General features: G+C 39.3%; 1 long non-coding RNA gene across 1 annotated transcript in view; it reads left to right on the top strand.

The window, feature by feature from the left end:
* The first annotated feature begins 690 nt into the window (after positions 1 to 690).
* The window catches only part of LOC147601477 (uncharacterized), a 374683-nt gene continuing 355663 nt past the window's right edge, over positions 691 to 19710 (top strand). The window contains exon 1 of the long non-coding RNA XR_015258237.1: positions 691 to 821. This is a non-coding gene — a long non-coding RNA (uncharacterized LOC147601477). The remainder of the gene's footprint in view (positions 822 to 19710) is intronic.

Here is a 19710-nt window from a genome sequence, read left to right as displayed (position 1 = left end):
ACTTGATTATTTCTCATCCTTTTACATAAGGAACTAGTGAAAATTGTGTCAATGCTGTCTGTTTAAAGAAAAATGTTACACTCTAACCTTTTGAATACTGGGAAATTTCATGTAAAGCAAGAACATCTTGACAGGGTATCACTGCACATCTATTCAAAATAAAACGATCATTTATTAAGAAAACAATGTCTGCTGGTGGTAACCCCGTTCTGATTTTCTAAATTAGCCTTTCTCCAAAACAGGCTCATTATCTAGGAAATGACTGCTGCTAGTAGAGTAGCTAAAGAAAATAGGCAGAAGTGGCAGTAAGAATATTATGATTATAGCAGCTCCCAGTAGTGCTGCTGCCATTAAGGTTTTGTCAGAATTTTCATGGGAAGGCTCCTCTTTCCCAATCTTTTTTTTTTTTTTAGTTTTATTTTTACATGACTATAAAAATTGGGGCTATATAAGAAACTTGCATATAAGGTCTGAGGCCAGCAGTGTGTGTCTGCTTTGAGCAGCTCTTGAAAAATAATTTGATACCACAGAAGTTGCTGTTCTTTGATTCCTAGGATCATGCCAAGGCATGGATTTTGAACTACCTTTTTTTCTTTTATGAAATAGAGGGTGCTTATAGTACACTAAATCTATGCCGTTTATAATTTTCATCTCTGATCCCTGCCTGTCTTTCTCATCTTCCTCTCCCAAGCTGGCATTCTGTTAGTGTCTGTGCCGAAGGCAGTGGCAGAGGCAGGCTGGTAAAAATGTGACCCTGCTGACATCAACTGGAGTTGGCTGTTGACATCAGTGGACATCAGGATTTTACTCTGCTGAGGAAGGTTAGTGTTGATTAATATGATTTTGAATTACTAAAGTTTTTAAGCTCACAAGCAGCTCATAAAGCAGATGAAATAACACAGCAAAAGTCTCCTTGCTTATTTGTTTATGCAGTTCAGCTGGAATAGGTTACCATGTTTCTTACTATGCTAATTAAAATATTTACCCTATTTGGTAAAAGTAGTGAAACGTTACCTGTATTCTTAGAAATTGATGGAGACCTCTTGGGAGTCTAGATTTGCCGCACAGGGAGATCAGTGAAACACGCATCCAAGATCTTGTTGCGTATGCAGAAGTGCCAGTTGGGAATGGAAAGTGTTGACTGTTGGCTCCTCATTGGCTGATGTGACATAATTTGGAGGCCTTGATGCAGTACCCACTTGTTGAACGTCAGTTTTTTCATTTGAAAAAAGACCTTGGAATTGATATTCTAATTAATATTTTTGTAAAAGGAACCAAGGATCGAATGGATCTGAAAACTGGTCTCTCCTTACGGCTATAAAAGTGACCTCTCCAAGGCAGTGGAGCACTGGCAGGAGAGGAATGGGAATGGGGGGAAGCATGCACTGCTGCCTCACGTTATGTCTGCTCTGTGGACAGACAGCAAGCATGCCTCCATCAACATGCCTGTTGGCTTGGTACCTTTATGGAATCTGCATTTGTGATGGGTCACTTTCTGAGCCTCTTGCTTCGTTTAGCTGAAAATCTCTCCTTCCAACTAGTACTCGAGTAGGTGAACACACTTATAGTCACACAGTCCTGTTCCAGGCATTTCCTGACGGAGCGTCTCACAGGGGCTGAGCAGAGAACTACCATGCTGCCTGGCACTTGGGGGGGAGCAGTGTGTCCAACCACCTGCACGTGCCTGAGCATGTCCTCCGGAAGAGGTTTGAGCTCATGGGGAGAGAAGTTCAGAACTCATTGCCTTCATGCTTGGTTCTGCCTGCCCAAACAGCGAGTATAGCCATGGAGGGCGAAGAGCCGCTGCGTCGGCTGTGTGGCACGTGTGTAGCCTTGTAGTCTGTCTCTGATGGCCAGCGGAGCCGGGCAGCACGGGGAGGAGGAGCAGGCTCCCAGAGAGAAGGGTTTCTTCCTCACTGGAGTTCAGAGTCAGGAATGGGATGGTGATGGTGGCCCCAGGTTTGCATTACACAGAGACATGCTGGACGAAGCCTTTCCGGAAGCGTGGCCGAGCTCACACACTTTCTCAGGGAGAACAGGAATTTTGTAGCTGTGTTCATTCTAAGCAGAGGCTCATGTTGTACAGGGCTTCAGTTGTCCGGATGGCGTTTGGTTTGTTCTTGTTATGCGACGATACAAAGTGATGCAAGTGCCAGCAAAATGCAAGTTTGTTTTTTGTTTAATTATGACCTCCTGAAGTTAATCTTTATGCATCAAAGCTATTTGATATTTGTCAAAACAAATTTAAGTCCCTAGGAGAGATTTTATGACAAAACCACCGTCGATCTGACAGCTTGCTCTCTAGGGAAGGAGGAGTGTGGCTGGCATTAAAGACTTAATGCTTCCAAAGTTCTTCTTTACTCCTGGTCCCAAGGCAGAGTGTCTGGGCCTGGGCGAAGCCGGCTGCCACGGTGGCAGCTGGGAGTTTGACAGTGTTATGAAGAATTGCAACTGTTGATCGGTGGATTGTTACGCCGTTGATGACAGCGTTGCAAATTAATTCTGAAATTAACTGAGGGGACATAAAGAGGTCCCACTGTTCCTCTGAAAGGAAGAGGGCAGTGTCGAAATTACCAGTGAAGCAGAGTAAAAATCACTCTCCGCGTTCTGCCTGGCAGCTGGATGCCAGCGCGTAAAATGCGGATGCCTGGCGTCCGCGTTCACCTAGCGAAAGCTGAGCCTTGGAGGAGATGACTAATATGAGTTGCTGGGTGGGGGCGGGGATGTTTTGGGTTCTGTATTGCTTTTGTAAATGATTTATTGCACCTACTGTATCTTAGAGATGAGAAATTAGTAGGCTGATATTTCACTTCTCTTCTTAAAATAACCTGTTATTTTGCAAAATGAAATAATTTCTCATATAGCAGCCTTCTCCTACCCTTTGTCAGATATTTTTCAGCCTAGAGTACTTCCAAATACTGAATATTATTTCACCTACGTGTGCAGAATGCGGTCTACTTCAAACCGGAGGTATCGTTCGCGGGTTTGTAGTAGCCATTAACATATGCTTTTCCCATGGTTTGTGTACTTATTCTAAGCATGTGCCTTTTACAATGCAGAACACAAGAGACTTGTTTTGTAAGATTAATGAAGGTCACCAAAATTCTCAAAAGTATTCTGATAATTAAGGCTTTGTTTATCAAAAACAAGTTATATTAAGAGCAAAAAGATTCATGGTAATTATTCATAATCTTAACAATTCAAGTGTAGCCACCTCATTTGTGCATTTAATTCTTCTTGTTAATGTTTTGCATAAATCTGCATAATTACTTGAGTTGCCTGTTGTAATTTTGACAGCTACTCAGTTCATGTGCACTAAAGTATATCAAAAGCTTGATGTGCTGAATATTTATAATTTTACGTATGTTCTTGGGATAATATTTTTTCAACAATATTTTTAGTTTTTGCAAAATTGACATGGTATACTTGGAAAGATTGCCAAACATAGATCTCCATATTAGCACATGATGGAACTAGAGCAACGCTTAAAGGTGGAGTACCGGGGCTTTGAAGCATTTTGCGGAAAATACGTATGAATTGTGCACACAAAATGTTTTGATAATTTTTTAATAGGTGTGTTACACTTCTATAATGTGAATATGCACTTTTTAAAAACAAAGTTTTGCAGCATGTTCTCTGCATGCATAAGTACAACTTCCTGCCTGGATTTTGTTCGTAGTCATGTACAAAAGAATAATAGTGAATTCCAGAAGGACAAGGGTAGCGTGGAAAGGCATTAGCATGGGAAGCTGGCCTTACCGTCACACGCGCTGCGTCGCGGCACGGCTCCCAAAGGGCTCGCAGAGCCCTGAGAACTCTCTCCCTGCAATGTAGCAAAACAAAACGGCGTCCGCGACAACCAAATCTGACTTTTGGCTTCCCGAGTGCCCCTGCACGTTAAAATTTTGTGAGTGATGGAATAAGAACTGCATTCTTCTGAGAAATGTAAGACACACCAAAAGAATAATAGTGTAGATCAATCAAGTTGTGTCATCCTTCAACCGCAGTTGTGGGGAGGAAAGGAATTTGCAGAGTGAAAAGGTGCTAATGACCTCTTCTGCACACAGAATAAACACGCGGTTTCATAAGGACAGCAAATACTGAGGTTATTTATAAATATCATTGTGCTGGTGAATTATAAAAGCAGTTGCTAACTAATTACAGCAGTAAGTTTTCAGTGCATCTGACGACTGTCTGGCACAGCACGGTGTGAATCTTCAGTTGGCTGAAATCACACAAATTATTCAGGCTTTTTACAAATGTTGACAAAATGCTGGTTTGACAATCTAGTGCAGCTCCTTTAAAAATACTGTCTCAAGACGGTTTATTTTTGAAAGACTGTGTTGTGCATACTGAAGTTATCAAGTTTTGCACTTAGTTAGGAATAATATTCACATATATATCCTCTGGTGTGGAAGGGTGTGCTCGCTATTCCGTCACATTTTGACCTTACTGAAATAATACTGTGTGGTTTTAAAATGTGTGCTTATGTTTATTAGCTCCTTCATGGAAAATATCATATTTTTATATGAGAAGAGTTTTCTCTCAGATAGACAAAAGGAGGAGAATCCTACTTGAGACATTATAGCATTAATTTCTAGGAAAGAGATTTTATGTGAATGAAATCCTGTTGTCCAACAGGAGAAGAAAATTAATGTATTCAAATGGTATCAAAAAGCAGAAGCAAAATTCTCCTTTGGATGCCGGCGTTCCAGCTGTACGGGTTCCTCTGCTGTCACGGGGAGTTGATGCTCTACATTAATTTTGAACACTTAAGACATTAGAAATACAGGTTATCCTTCAGTCCTAGATCCACTTCGGAGGTGTAACACCATGGGAGGAGGGAGGCAGGTTTAAACTGTTTCTGTTACGCTCTGAAATATATTGGGGATTGATTTTAGTGTAAAAGTGCAGTTGTCATGCACTGCTGTCTTTCACTTTAATGAACACTCGTGTGTAAGTGAAAAATTAAGAAGTTGCTGTGTTAGGAATGGCTGGAGCCATACACTCAATGTATGTTGCACACGGGGGGAATGAGCATAAAAAGTGAGGGGGGAAAACCCATCTACTCTGCAGCTTTATTCGTTAATTAAAAGAAGTTTGTTAAACTAAATTTGGGAAAAAAAAAAAAGAGAGAAAAAAAAAACTTGTTTAATTGTGTTTACCCAAAAGCCTTTTCTTCCTAATTTAAATAGCATAAACATCTGGACTAAAGCAATATTAGAATCGTGGCAGTAGTCAAGCAAATCTTGTGGAAAATAATGAAATTAGATCCCTGGTGTTGTGACAGAGTAAGGGCAGGATACATCAGTTCGATGTTAATAAAATTTCCATGAATGACTGAATACAATTAAGAAATTGTCAGTTGCGGCAATGAACTTTTGTAGCTCATAGATGTTTGCATCATTTGATTATGCTGGCAATTTAAAATTGTTTGTTAGTGTCTGTGTTGGGATATTAATTATGACCTTTATTACAGCCCACAATTAAACTAGTCATATAGCAACAAGCAGCCTGGTTCGTGGTAGTAAAGGATCTGAACTATTTAGAATAGGGTCTTGGTATTTCAGGCCATTCACTGATCATCCAAATTGGAAATTATTCGAAGTAATCCAGTACTTTAAAAAACAATTCAACTGGGTTGAGTAATCCCTTTAATAAAGAAATTTTGGTTTAATAGTGCTTTAACAGTTTTAATTGCTAGCAACATCTGTAAAACATCTTTTAAAAAGGGAGCAAGAAAGCATTTTTAACTGTGACTCCAAGATAAGCTTTCTCCTGTTTCAGGAAGAGAAAACAATTATTCATTGGTTAATTAGCTGTAAACAACTTTTTAAAGACACATCCATTATATATGTAATTATTTGAAAAAAGCTTTAATGTTATTTGTGCTAATGCATAATTATTAGTGCCTGCTAAAAGGATTACCAGTATTTAGATGACCACTATTGCTGGGAAATATCGGAGCGGGGAGATGAGATTAGCGTCAGGAAGGAGCGCGCGGTGATGGATCAAGTGTGTGCCTGCACCCCTGGAGCAGTGACAATGAACAAATCACACGTTTGCAACAAAGCATTGCAAACCGAAACCACGCACCTTCTCATCTCTAATATTTCTCTGATACGTGAAGAAAATAAATCACCGCCACTGTATTTTTATACCCAGTGGAATACTGAGTTCCTGTGATTTTTTTTTTTTTTTTTTTTTTAAGCTCCCGTGGCACACTTGTCAGTTTTTTCAGAACTGCATAGTCCCTTTATTATTGCATAGCTGAGTGGCAACTTTACAATGCCCTCAGCACATCCATTTACTAACTATTATACCTAATTTGCTAAGAAGATGTAAAGTGATAGTGAAGCCTGTTTAGGCATTTGTAATGTGTTGACTGGAGCACTGTTTGGAGTCACGAGCATCTGAATGAAAGGAGTAATATTTTGAACACTTAAATATTTTTAATATAGGTGTTTATCAAAAGAAGGTTTGACTGCGGATGCTAAGATGCCACTGAAAGGGACAATTCAGGGCTGCATCGGGAACAACCTCAGCATCCGAGCGACCCAGTTCTGACACAGCCACAGTTACATTGCACTTCGATTGTTATCCTGGACATATCTAACAAAATAATTGATGGTAAACAGAGACCTGATATTTAACGTGCCAAGTCCCTATTTTTTTGCGGAGTTACAATTTTTCAGAGCCGTTTGTGTAAGTGCCCAGCCGCAGAAGCATGATAAACAGCGTAACAGGAGTGCTGCAGATTCCCCGGCGAGGTCCGGGAATGCGCTTCAGACCTGACCTGGAAGGATCGGCCTGAGCAGTGGGAGATTTGTTCATTCTGCACGAATTTGGCTGCTTTTCAGATGCTGCCAGTAATGATGCTAATTGCTGGCATTTGTGGCAGTGGGTTTTGTGATACAGACACCTGAACTGTGTCAGGATTGCTGATCTTTTAAACAAGAACGCAGCTCTTGATTCTTTTATTAAACTGGAGGAATGGTGTTTGACAGCTCTGAAGGAATACCATGGGTGACTTCAGCATTTCAGTTCATTGGATATTTTTAATTCTCTGGAGTATATTAAGGAGAAATTGTGCACTTTCATTTGTATTTCTTTAAAGCAATCATTGTGCAGAAGCATTTGAGTGATGGAATTTTTGTAACTGTTTTAGTTGACAAAGAAATTATTACATTTTGAGGTATTTGTGTATTTAAGCATAGATGATTATTTGGAAGGTTTGGTTGCTGCAGACTGGAAGCCTTGTAGCTCAATTTACTAATTTATTTTGTGATCTGTGACTAAACTGAGTAAAAATGCAAATAGCACAAGCCCTTCACATTTTATCACCGGATCGGTTTACTGATGGGAAGATGAGAGTCACCAGTTCAACACTTGTGATTTCAAAGTAGTCAGACACTAAAAGCATCTGTAGTGAAAGCTCACGTGAACAGAGGTTTTAATGGCATGCAGTTTTTATTTGTTTCTGACTTGGAATGCAGAGGCAAGACTTTTATTATCCATTGTGAGGATGACTTTTTTCTTTTTCTCCCATCACACGTGGCAGCAAGCCATCATGTCATGTTGCAGCACACTCGTGTGTTAAGAGGAGACAACCGTAAAGCTGGGAGGAAACACCGAAAGCTTACATGAGTGTTGATTACACCCTTTTTTCAGAGACCGTTAAAAAAAAATAATTTTATATATATATATATAATATGTTAGTTCTGTTGCTTTTAACTGCTCTTCCCCTATGTTTTTAGGGGGTTTTGTTTGTTTAAAAATATTACAGCTGTTTATTCGTCAGTCTTAGTAGGGATGCCAGCACCATTTCGGAGGCAGTTTGAGGGCGCAGTCTTTCTCCTGGTGAAACCAGATGAAGCTGTGCTCTTGCCTCCTGAGGAAACCAGTTTGGGTCCATTAATAGGGAATTTTGTAGATCCAGCAGAGGGAGCAGAAGCCCACCGATGGGGTTGCTTTGGACGAAACATTTGGGGTGACAGATGGGTTGGCAAAAATCGCTTGTGGAGGTGGGGAACTGCATGAATCATTCCCCCCATATTCTGAAAACTGCTCAATTAAAATGCTAAAGATTGCTCTGTAATTTGGTAATTTCTCACGTTTGGGAATTTAATTTTTTCTTTAAATTCTCCATGAGTTGGTACCATATTATAACAGTTGATGAAAACTATATCCAGTGCTAACACAAGTGTAGTGATCCCAATTAGCCAGCAGATAATTGTTTTAGTAGGGAATAACACCCAATCGTGTCTTTGCATATCAACTCCCCTGCCATTTTGCTCCATTTATGAATATACGTCAGGAGAATTGGCTAAACTGGTTTTGAGGGTGCCGTATGTAAACATCAGGCTTTATTTTGTGTCCATGCTAGCTGCGACGATACTGGTTTGTGCAGCTAGGATTTGTAATCATTTCATCAATCTTCAACAGAATGCAATTTAAGGATTTTAGATGTAGAGCTGGGCTATAAGGTATTGCCCTCTTTAAAACTTAAAAAAAAAAAAATAGCTGTATTACTCCAGTGTTGTTTTAAGGTGCATGCAATTGATACAAATCTGTTATTAGTGTTGTTATTTCTGCCTTAAAGGCAGTAACAGTGTATTAGAGCAAAAACTGGTGATCTCAAATTGCTTTGAGGTACAGGCTCAATGTTCCTTTCACGAATCAAAGCTCAGTTGCAGCTGAGATGATATCCCAAAAAAGCCAGTAGTGTTTCTCAAAAAAGGTCTGCCCAAAGTTGAGAGACAACTGGCACGAAATACCTGTGCAAATGCGATACCACGATGTGAGTTGCTTTAGGTAGCTGAGTGCGTGGACTTATGCACGTCTGCGTTCATGGAATTAAAAATACTGAATGGTAAATCTATATGAGTGACTTTCTGATTTGCTCACCAAGGCTGCTTTTTATGAGGGCTTTTAGGAGATGTATTTTTTCAGGGAAGAGAGTGATGACTCTGAATGTCATGAACTAAAACTCAGAAAATGCATGTGAATCTCATGGGCTAAAACTGTTGTGAACATTAAATAAAACTATATTTAGGGTTTTTGTTTGCTTTTTGTTGGCTAAGCCTGAAGATTGTGTAGAGATCCAGTTTCCAAATCTTTCTCTGGAACTGTGAAGTCTAAAAACTCACTTCTTGCATTAGAATCTAGAATTTTTTATTTTTCAAAAGCAAAGATTTTGAAAAACCAAAGCGTTAGAAGTTATCCAGACATTGTGAGACCGATAATTGTAAGAGTTGCAGCATGGCTGCTGCTCAGTGTAGAAGACAGACCTGTGAAAAGAGACTTGTACAAGTTGAGAAAAGGAGTTTGTGAGAAAACATCAAAGGCAGAGTAACCAGCTCACTGGAAACCAGTTTTCTTCAAATAATATTTTTGCATTGTAAACAGTTCTTCAGTACTTTTAGAAACTTAGAATCTAAAATACTTATTAAAACTAACCTATTTGATATCTTAAAAAATGGAAGTGAAAATGGATGCTTGGATTTATTATTTTCTTATCTATCAATCTCCCCCCCCCCCCGCCTTCTTTCATGTTAGACAAGTGTGACAGCGAAGAAAAAGAAAAGGGCAATTGGGGGACAGAAGGTTGTAGATCCAATATGTCTTAGTTGATGAAGGCAGCTTTCTTTTTTTCAGATGAATTCATTCAAAGATAATATCTCCCCTTCCCAAGAAAGAAGAAAAAAAAAAAAACAAAAAACAAAACAAACCCAAAAAAAAAAACCCCAAGCAAACCCATACTCCTGCACAAATTAAAAAGTTCAAACTTTCCCAAAAGTAACTTTTTTGACTTGAAAGATAAGTCTGCTTTGTTTACAAGCAGATGTGGGATTTAGCTTTGATTAAGCAGTAAATCTCATAGCTGGACATCAACCTTAGTCCTTACAAGAGGACATCTCCTAGAGATACTCTATTTTGGGGTACTCTCTCCTTACAACAGGTAGGATTTTCTGAAGATACTTGAACTTCCTGACTCTATGGCCTAAAACCTTATGTGGGCCAGATCTGCACCTGCCACCTCCTTCTGTCTTACATCTTACGTGATGTTAGCTCCTGCACGTCACCTCCCTTGCTTACTAAACCCTCCCTTGCCTGCTGGGAGGGAGGCAGGCGAGTGTGGAGGTGCAAGATCCACAAACAAATCTGGAAGAAATGGAAGAAGCTGTCTGTCTTTTCAGCAGGTACCAAAATCTGAATATTTACTGTGCACAGGGCTTGCAAGATGTCTGGGCTGTTGGTAAACTGAATTCATTTGAGGTGCTGAAGAACTGAAGTTTTGTCTGCCTTGGGACTATGCAGTTGTGGTAGAAAGGAAGGAGAAGCACAAATGCTTGTAGGAAGGCTAAGGAGACTGGAAGGTTTCCGTGAGTCTTAATACCTTTCGAGTGGGGTTTATTTTACTCCCTGGCCAAAGGGGGAGCTTGAGGCAATGGCTGCAGACACTGCTGGAAAGGTGGGTGGATGACTGTTGGAACATGAGGTTTCATAACGTGATCTTCATGTTACTCAGTGTTGATGGCTTTTTGCTGATTAAAGGAACAAAGGCGATCCCGTCATAACAACAACAAACTAAAATAGAACAAAACCCTCCAAGTTTGCACATTAATGGAAAGAATCAGAGAATGGAAAATGAAATAAAAGCTAGGATATTCAGAATGCGATCTTACAACATTTCTGGCATAAGATGCTGTGGCTTTTTTAACTCTGTTCTCTAAGCTAAAAATGGAGTTGTCAGCGTTAGCTTTGAATTTTCTTGCTTTTAGCGGTTTGCGTTAAACATTAATGTTATTGAAAATAGCTTTTTATCCATGTGTATTAAGGGTTTGTTTGCCAAAGCCTCTGCTCCCAAATGCGTGAATTTCACCAGCTAGCAAACATCAAAGCAAGGAGATTTTTCAGCTCAAAAAGTTATCTTTAAAATTGAAGATTAGTCTTTCACTGTATACTTTTTGTGAATAATTATTAGAATCTATAATAAACACTTGGTCTCTCTTTATTGTTCTGTCTATTATATTGAAAGAGATAGGCCTTGATTGTATCGTTTTAATTAACTCTTGCTGGGTTTGACTGAAGTTCAGAGCATTAAGCGTTGTTTATGTAAGCACCATGACATTCAGGTTGCCTGAAAGAAGTAAATAAAACTGTAGGTCAAACTGTATTAATGTGTCTTGCCAGCTATTATTACATCCGATTTTGAATAGCAGTTATTCTGTAATTGATGGTTGTCAGCCTGTAATTTCCATAGTTACGTTCTGAACACTTCATTTTCCCTTATTTTTGTAGTGTTTACACCATATATAGGCAAAGATTAAAGTAAAATGGAAAAATGAGTTACCAATTTCTATTTGACCAGCTTAATATTTCTTTCTTCAGGGGAATCACTGCAGTTATTTGCCAAGTTCATATATCTATAATATGCTTTTAGATTCAATTTTCTGCCCTTTACTTTTCTCCATTTCATATTTACTTTATTCTTTGTGGTCATCCCATCTAATCTGTCTGTCTGCGTCTACCTAATCGGCCTAATATATCCATGTATCACTTCTTTAATGATTTTATTATTGAAATGGCACTTAGCGTTTGATACTTAAGCATACATTAGAAAAGCTTAATTCTCCCATTAGCGGATCAGACTTCCATACTGCTCCCACATTCAGACCGCTTCGTGAGTTAAACAAGCCTTGCTGAATGTTGTCCAAGAGCTGTAACGCAGCTCTGGTTTTTTTAATCTGTGTTAGTGAGCGGAAGCCGCCGTACGGATCTGGGTCACTCATACTCCAGCATTCACTAGAGGCTCTCGTCGGTGAAGATGCGAGATTTCCTTTCACTGTGCAACTTGAATTTTATCTTGAAGGCCTTGCTTCTGCAAAGAAGCCTTAGAAATTAAACTTTCCAGCCACTTTTGCCATTCATAATGAACTGCAGATGTCTTAGAAGGTTCTTTGGCTTTTCTCTACCCATTTTATGTCCAGCTTTACCAAATTAACTTCTCTTTGTTTCAGCTTCCTTCAACAAAATAATTTACTTCTCAGAAGTGCATAACTAACAAAAACATCTCACAAATGACATCCGTTCTTACCCTTTCCTTCCATGAGCTCTTGAGGTATTTCACACCCTGTAACAGTGTGCCTGCCCTTTGACTCCCAGCTCTTCTTCCCGTTGCAGCCTGTTCCCGTCTTCTGTCTAGACACCAGGAGTGGCAGCCTTTTCCAGAACGTGGCTGCTTCGTTGCCATTCTTCCAGACTCCCTTATTTCCTTAGGATCTAGTAAAGATTTCCACTCCTATTTTCTAGAATCGCTATTAAAATTCCTGTAAGATAGCATGGATTTGCTCCGTTTCTTTTCCTGTTACTCCTAGTCATCTTCACGTCGCTCCGTCGTCATGCATCTGACATGGCGTGACTGTCCTTTAATGCAGTGCTTGCAGTTTCTGACGCAACAAGTCCTGATGTGATGCTATGTCTCTGTATCAGGCTACCTGAATGATTTCTCACATGATTGTTTTGGATAAAAAAAAGCTAGTTTAGTGGTTTTGAATGATTTGTACGTAGAGGGGTTTTTTTTGGGTTTTTTTTTGGGGGGGGGGGGGTTTAGCTCAAGCTTGTGGTTTGCTTAAAAGAGATTGTTAAAGAGGATTCCATTGTGTTTCTCTAGTGAAGCATAGCTATCCAGTTAAATACGTTGTACAGGCACTGAATAGTATAACACTTAAGGGATGTTGAATTTTGTTTTGGACGTGGTTTTGTATTTTTTATCGTGGCAGAGAACTATGGTGGTAGGGAACCAAAGTGTCTGGTTACTTGCTATGGTTAGCAGAGTGGCCTGCAGTTCAGTTCCTTGGTATGAGACTTTTTTTTTCTTTCTTTTTCTTTTTCCTTTTATTAGCTTGATAGTCTGCAGCTGAAGACCTGTCTGTCAGGGCAGAATTCAAGTACTAGGTCAGATGAAAAACTGATGTTACTGTTATGTCTGTACTTTTACAGTGCATTCCTCTTCTACAGAAAGCCAAATACCTATTTGCATGCTTTGGATTGCTAAAACCAAAGAAACAAAGCAAAAGAGACAATTTTTACTAATTCATAAAGGAATTGATGCTGAATAGCTAACCTCATTATTCCTGGAAGAATCTGTTAAACAAATGAAAATAGGTGAGCCTTTCGCTCTTTTTTTTTTTTTTTTTTTTATTTTTTTTTTAATCTCTTATTTAAGAAAATGGCATGATCTCAGGAGAACATCTTTAACTAAGAGAGCTTAAGTGAACGGAATGACAGTTCCAAATAATTTTATACAACAGACAGACAAATTGTGCTGATTGTCTGTATTTAAAAAGGAAAAAAAAAAAAAAAAGGAAAAAACCCAGGCCTAAAAGACTACAGTCAATCACGAAAGTGATCTCAAGTGAACAGAGATAGATTTCTGGAATACGGTGTGCAATGAAACCACTGACCTCTTATACAAGGGTTCATGTCTTTTTCTACAGAAACAGATGGGTAATAGCATAATGCTGAAATCATGCTCTACATAATATGGACCTAGTGATTGCAGACCTGATTGCTTGCCATATGGTTGCTGAAGGGTTGAAGAGAAAATGGGATGATATGCAAACCCTTAAAAGCAACATTTTTATTGAATGGCCATTACATTAAAACCCAAACTCTGCAAATGAAGGAAGGAACTGTGGTGAATAATGATGAAATAACAAAACAATAAAAGAAGAAACACAATAGCATGTATTTGTTTTCAATATGCAAAATAATACTCCTCATTTTTTTTTGTCATTTTGCTTTGTGTTGTGAGCATTCAGTAGAAAGTTGGTGGGACATTGCTGCCTGCAGGGCACAAATACAGTATAGCAGAGCATTGTGGTATTCACTGGGTCAGACAGAAAAAGAAAATAATCACTTGTCTCAAAGGAAAAGCTTCTGAGTTAAACGCTAACAAAAATATGCAACTTGCATACATGAACCGCTTTGCTGAGAGGCTGGTGGGAAAGCCTTCATGAGAGCTGCTTTTTCAAGACAGACTTCTGTAACCTGTTCTCTCTTCTGAAAAAAAAGTTGCTTTTCTCATGGATTTTTTGTTGTTGTTGTTGTTGACATCTGTCAGTAAGTTGCTCAGTGGAGTCAGAGGAAATGCAAAGAGCTGGTGTGTACATCCTCACTTACTACTGCATACTTGTCTAGAAGAGGTTTCTTCACGGGAGGAAGATCAGACATGGTACTCGGCAATATGACCACAACTTCATGGCCATGCCTACTTGCATGCTGGGGATAAGCGTTTATGAAAGTGTGACATGGTGGGAATGATGGCACATCTTTGAAACTGATGAGAGACAGAAATGGGGTCCGAAATTCTGGTTTCCTGGGCTTTTATTATACAACGTTTGAATGGCAGGCCCAGTATAGTCCCTTTTGAAGCATTAATAGCTCACTCTCTTATTTTACCATTGTGGATTGACACAGGGAGGGTACCCAGTGGATGAAAGCTATAAATTCATCTCAGTGTAGAGATTATAAAAGTTTGGAGGTAGATAACATGAGCCACTAGAATGTGGCTGGGCTTTGCCTCCTCTAGAGGCTCAGTTGCGTGTGAACATGCGGATGGCTGATAGCTTAGTGCAGGCTGGCCCTTACCAGCTTTTAAGTCAAGAAGATTGGCAAAAGGATACTTCTGTTTGTGACGTGGTATTAAAACTTCCTACCGCCATGTATCTTTCCTCTGTCAGCAGACACTCCTGATTCTGCAAGGCGTGTCCAGTCTCTGCTCCCAGTGCACAGACATGTTTAGAAACGGATGTGTAAGTGGTTACCAGTTCACTTTAGCAAGTACAGTGTTCCCTCTGTTGTGCTGTGTGGCTGTACTGCCTTGCACGTGGCTGCCGCAACAGATGAGCCTCTGTGCAGTTGCTCTCTCTACACCACGCTGCTTAAGAGCTTCCAAGATCAAGACGAGGTAATATAGCTATCTCTGATTAATCACTACTAAATACAGACTTCCTTAGCTTGACAGGCTTGTCTGAGGCATCCTATAAATCACAATTTGTTTGACTGCAAGAATGGAAAATATTTATTTGAACAATTATTTTCAAAGAGAAACCTTCCATGTATGTGAACCTCAGGATCAGCCTCAGCATTGTTAGGCTTTTTGTCTGCTGCTCACCTCACTTTTATTTCAGTTGGAGGCCTAAATACATATGACAAGCAGCATATTCCGGTATTTAAGACATTTTAAGTATGGCGAAACAGATTTTCATATGATGAGAAGAGATTTCCTCCAGCCTATAAAATTGATTCTCATACTTCTTGACTAGTGACATGCCGGCTGTGTGGCAGCAGTAAGTTTTTTTGCATAACTTTTAAGAGCCCATGCTGACCTACTTAACAGGCATCTTCTGCTACATAATGTATTTAGGTCAAGTATTGTGTTTGAGCTTATCATCAATCTTGTAATAGTCCAGCTCCCTGTGAAAGCCACAGGTACGTGATTGATGCAAACATTCTACAGGATAGAAAATACTCTTGGCATTTTCTATCATTGTGGTGTTATTATTTGTTATTTTGATTGGAGAAGCATCAAGGATTGCCAGTCAGAACCCTCCCAACCTGTGCTGTTGCACCGCTGGTTTGTTTCCCTATGTTACCTGGTTAAAAGGTTGTCCAAAACCATCTGTAAAAATTTTAAATGGTTCATTTGGGCTAGACAGTACACATGGCAGTTGAAAATTTGTATTTTTACTCTGACACGTTACTGACTTTCTCTTACTTTAAAAAGAATAAAACTGGCAGGTTTACAGCCTTGTATGCTGCATGCAAATCCAGAAGAGGTCCCTTGCAAATAGCGAGTTACTGGGAATCGTGCTTTTGTTAATGGGCGCTAGTGTTTTGAAATAACTGTTTTGCAACTGTTCTAGCACCTGCATTTCGGGAGAGCCTGTAGCCCTGTCTGGTCAGCACTGGAAATTGGAAACTACATCACCTTACACGGATACACGCACCCTGGCTCGTGCACCTCTGTTTCGGGATGGTGGGAGACAGTGATCTTTGCACATGATGAATAGACTGGACTAAGCAATGTTTTTTCAAGAGCAAAGTGATGCTTTCCTTTTGTTCCTGCTGTAGTTGCAGTTGATGTTTTCGCCCGCACTTTGGGCAGGCTGTTAAAGCCTGTAGTTTAATAAAGTAATGCCGGCATACTTAGTCATCCATGTAATATTAGCAAAGTGCGCGTTGGTTTGTGTGGTAAATTGTTACAAAGTTCTATGACATCTTAATGCTCTGACAGGATGCAGAAGGCAATTACACCACTGAAAAGACCAGAAAAGGCCCTTTATAGCTACTGAATAATATATTACCTTTTCACACTGTATGTGCGAGCAAAATGGGATAAGCTATAAAATCAACAAAATAATTATTTCTACCAGACGTTATATATTTTATTGGGATCAGAACTGTACAACCTCACAACACGATGAGAACTGGTTTTGATATGGTATTCATTACCTCTAAGAGCTGTAAATACCTGCAGTCCCAGTTCAGATCTGCCCTCGGGGCTGATGAAATGCTGTCTTACTTGGGCATGATTTGAAAAAAGTTACTCTGGAAGGAACTCCTTGGTCTGTTGTGCGAACGGGCTGGCAAGGATCATTCCTAGTGCCCCAAATGCACAAATGTGGGGACTTGCGATCAGCTTCTAAAATGTGCAAGTGGGTACCTGCATAAAAATGCTTCTGAAAATGACACGTATAGTGCTGTGGATCTGAAAAGCTATCCTGCACTTTTTAGCAGTATGTTATAATGTATGAACTGGGAAGGAAGAGTTACATGGCAATGAAATATGCATGATAAAAAGTCCAATTTATACATAGATCCCAAGAGTTGAGCAACTTTGCTTCCTTTTTAAATGCTGTGCAAACATTATCAGTTCGTGTGACAAATTAGTTTGTGCTATCTGCCTCTGTACTTCAAACAGAACTTGCATGATGTTATTTGCTTCTTTATTTAAATACTTATGGAGAGGAAAAAAAACACCCTAATTGTAATGTAGTACCTTTTTCACAAGGTAAGAGTACTGAGCCTTTGCTCTGAGCTCACTCGCTTTGAGGATCTTCAATTAGACCTTAATGTTACTTTAGCGTGGTTTGGTTTGTGATACAGGTGGACTCTTTCAACAGACATTATTTCCAGAGTTTTGGCTTGTCATTATTGACAGAGAGCTGTAAAATAATGGATTTTAATTCTAGTTAAATAAAACCCAAAAGTTAAGCATCTTTAATATTGGATTTTGATGATACTCAGAAATATCTGGTTTGCATTTTTCTGCAAGCAATTATAAGATCTTCAAAATTCAGGAAGAATTTCTGTAGTGTTTTTTCATTTCAGTAAGAAGTTGTGAGTTCTTTGCCTTGAGTTCGCCGAAACCGGAATGCGAATGAGTGGGCAGAGGTGAAATTCCTTCTGTCAAACACACAGTCGATGGGGGGAAAATAGAGAGGCGGTTGTATGCAAAATAGAGACACTTTAACGTCTGCTTATACACTAATTTATTTATACATACGACAAGAGGAGTGCTTCTTACTCAGGGTGACATAAATAGCCATAGCACAGAATGTTTTAGGGAGTATACTGGAAATTACAGTGTTGTCTTAGGTAAATTCAGGAATTCTGCAAGATGAGCAGCCGTTCTTTTCAGTTCTCTAAATGTAAACAAATAGGCTATTTGTTTTAGGGCCAGAGCTGCATTTCCCAGGCTGTGACTGCAGCCCAATGTCTGGCACATATATTACTTTTTCTTGCTCTTTTAAAGCTATCTGTGTGGTCGCAAGGAAGGGAGGGAAGAGGACAAAGATGGAAGAATTGAGTTCAGATATTTTTCTATAAAGATTGCTGAGTTTCTTATATTTCGAGCTGGTACACAGAGGTTAAACATAGTGTTGGAAAAGCTGCGAGTGTTTCCTTCGTTGCAGAAGTGAGAATTTGCTAGGTGTAAGTCCACAGAGCCAGCTGCTGGAAAATGAAGCGTGTTCTGATGTCAACCGTCAGCTTCAGAATCTGGTCCTGAGTGTTCACATTCCTGTTGCAGGCGCCTTTGATTCCAAAATTTGAGGAAAAAAGGAGCGAGAACATTCTCTAGTGTAGGATGGGTTGGGTGTATTGGGGGGTTTTTTCTACATTTTTATTACAGCTTTTCTCTTTAAATTCCTTAGAAAGTAGGGAATACCTTCTAATCTTTTATCTGTCTTTTTCTTTTATATTTAACAATTTAGCAGTGTATCGATTGATCCTTTTCTCCAAACATTTTGAAACACTTGAAGTCATTTCTTGCCACATAGTTATTTATAGCAATTCACTAAATTAAAAAATGCTACTTTTCCCTTGCAGGTATATGCATCATTTATAGTCTGGCTTCATTATATCCTGTGCTGTATAAACTCCGGCAGGAGAGGGGTTATGTAATGCTCTTATGTCGTTACATTTACATGCATTAAATTCCTGGCAGAATCATATTCGCTGTAACAAAAGGTTCATTAGCAGGACAAAAATGCTTAACTTGGGAAACTGCTGGAAGAAGTGAGACACATTTTCAGGCTGATATTGTTGATATGCAATTAGATATTATGTACAGAGTTGATCTGGGATTAGCTAATCCCAAATGACAAGTATAAATGTGATAGAAGCTGTTCATTCAAGTCTCTTTCTGTAGTTATAACTTTGAATAGGAGTTATCATCATTAAATCTAGAGCGCGTAGAAGGGCGACTCGCTGAAGTTAATAGAGCAATATCATTTACACTGCGTGGGAGCTTTACATAATACCAGTACTTACTTTGCAAACTGCAAATATAGGGGGGGAAAGAAGTGACTGGGTACACCTTATTTACATGTGCAACTAGTGCAAAACAAATTTATAGCCTCAATTCTGTTATGCATTTAAATCTGTTCTTTATTCTTCCACCCCCTCTCCCCTGTTGTTGAAGCGCAATGGCGGGCGCGTTCAGAGAGAACACCTGAGCACATTCTTTTGCGGAATGTCATGGCTTTGCCTGAACCAACTTTGGGAATTGATCATTTTAGTTTTGTTGAAATGGCAGTTAAATAGGAGGAATATATCAAGAGTTAAAACTTCATTACTGGAGAGCAATAAAAATGCATCAAGCCTGGAATATTGTCTAGAAGATCAGATTTCTTGGTTATGTTGACACTTTAAAGAAATATGTTTATTTAAGGAATAGAAATTCTATATGCTGGAATACTACAGTGATAAATTGCATTCTAGTTAGGCTATCTCTGATGTTCTAATTTTATCGCCTGACAATGGACTGTTGCTACCCATATGCATATGGAAATCGACTGAGGAAGAAAATAAATAATACTAGGGGGAAGATCTGCTTTAACCTTGCTCTAGTACTTCAGTGGGACTAATGCTGAACAGTGTTTGAAGTCTGAAAATATTTAATTGTGTTTGTAAGCCCCTTTTCACTGGATTCTAGCAAGGAATGGTCAGGTATAGGTGTGGTAGTGATGGCACGAGGAAACTTTGCGCTGATCGTGGTTTTTGTGTTGATGAGAAGTAGGGGACACTTCGAGTTTCATGAAAACCTGGAAATTGGGACACTTAAAATTCTCCAGACTTGCCTGTCTGACAGCTTACCTAAATTTAGATGTTATGGCTGTTTCCGTAACCTGAAAAGCC

Source organism: Chlamydotis macqueenii, chromosome 3 (genome assembly GCF_036417535.1).
Source record: "Chlamydotis macqueenii isolate bChlMac1 chromosome 3, bChlMac1.mat, whole genome shotgun sequence".
Taxonomy (NCBI): Eukaryota; Metazoa; Chordata; class Aves; order Otidiformes; family Otididae; genus Chlamydotis; species Chlamydotis macqueenii.
Note: the sequence above shows the minus strand (reverse complement) of the source record. Positions and strands in the feature narration are given on the sequence as shown.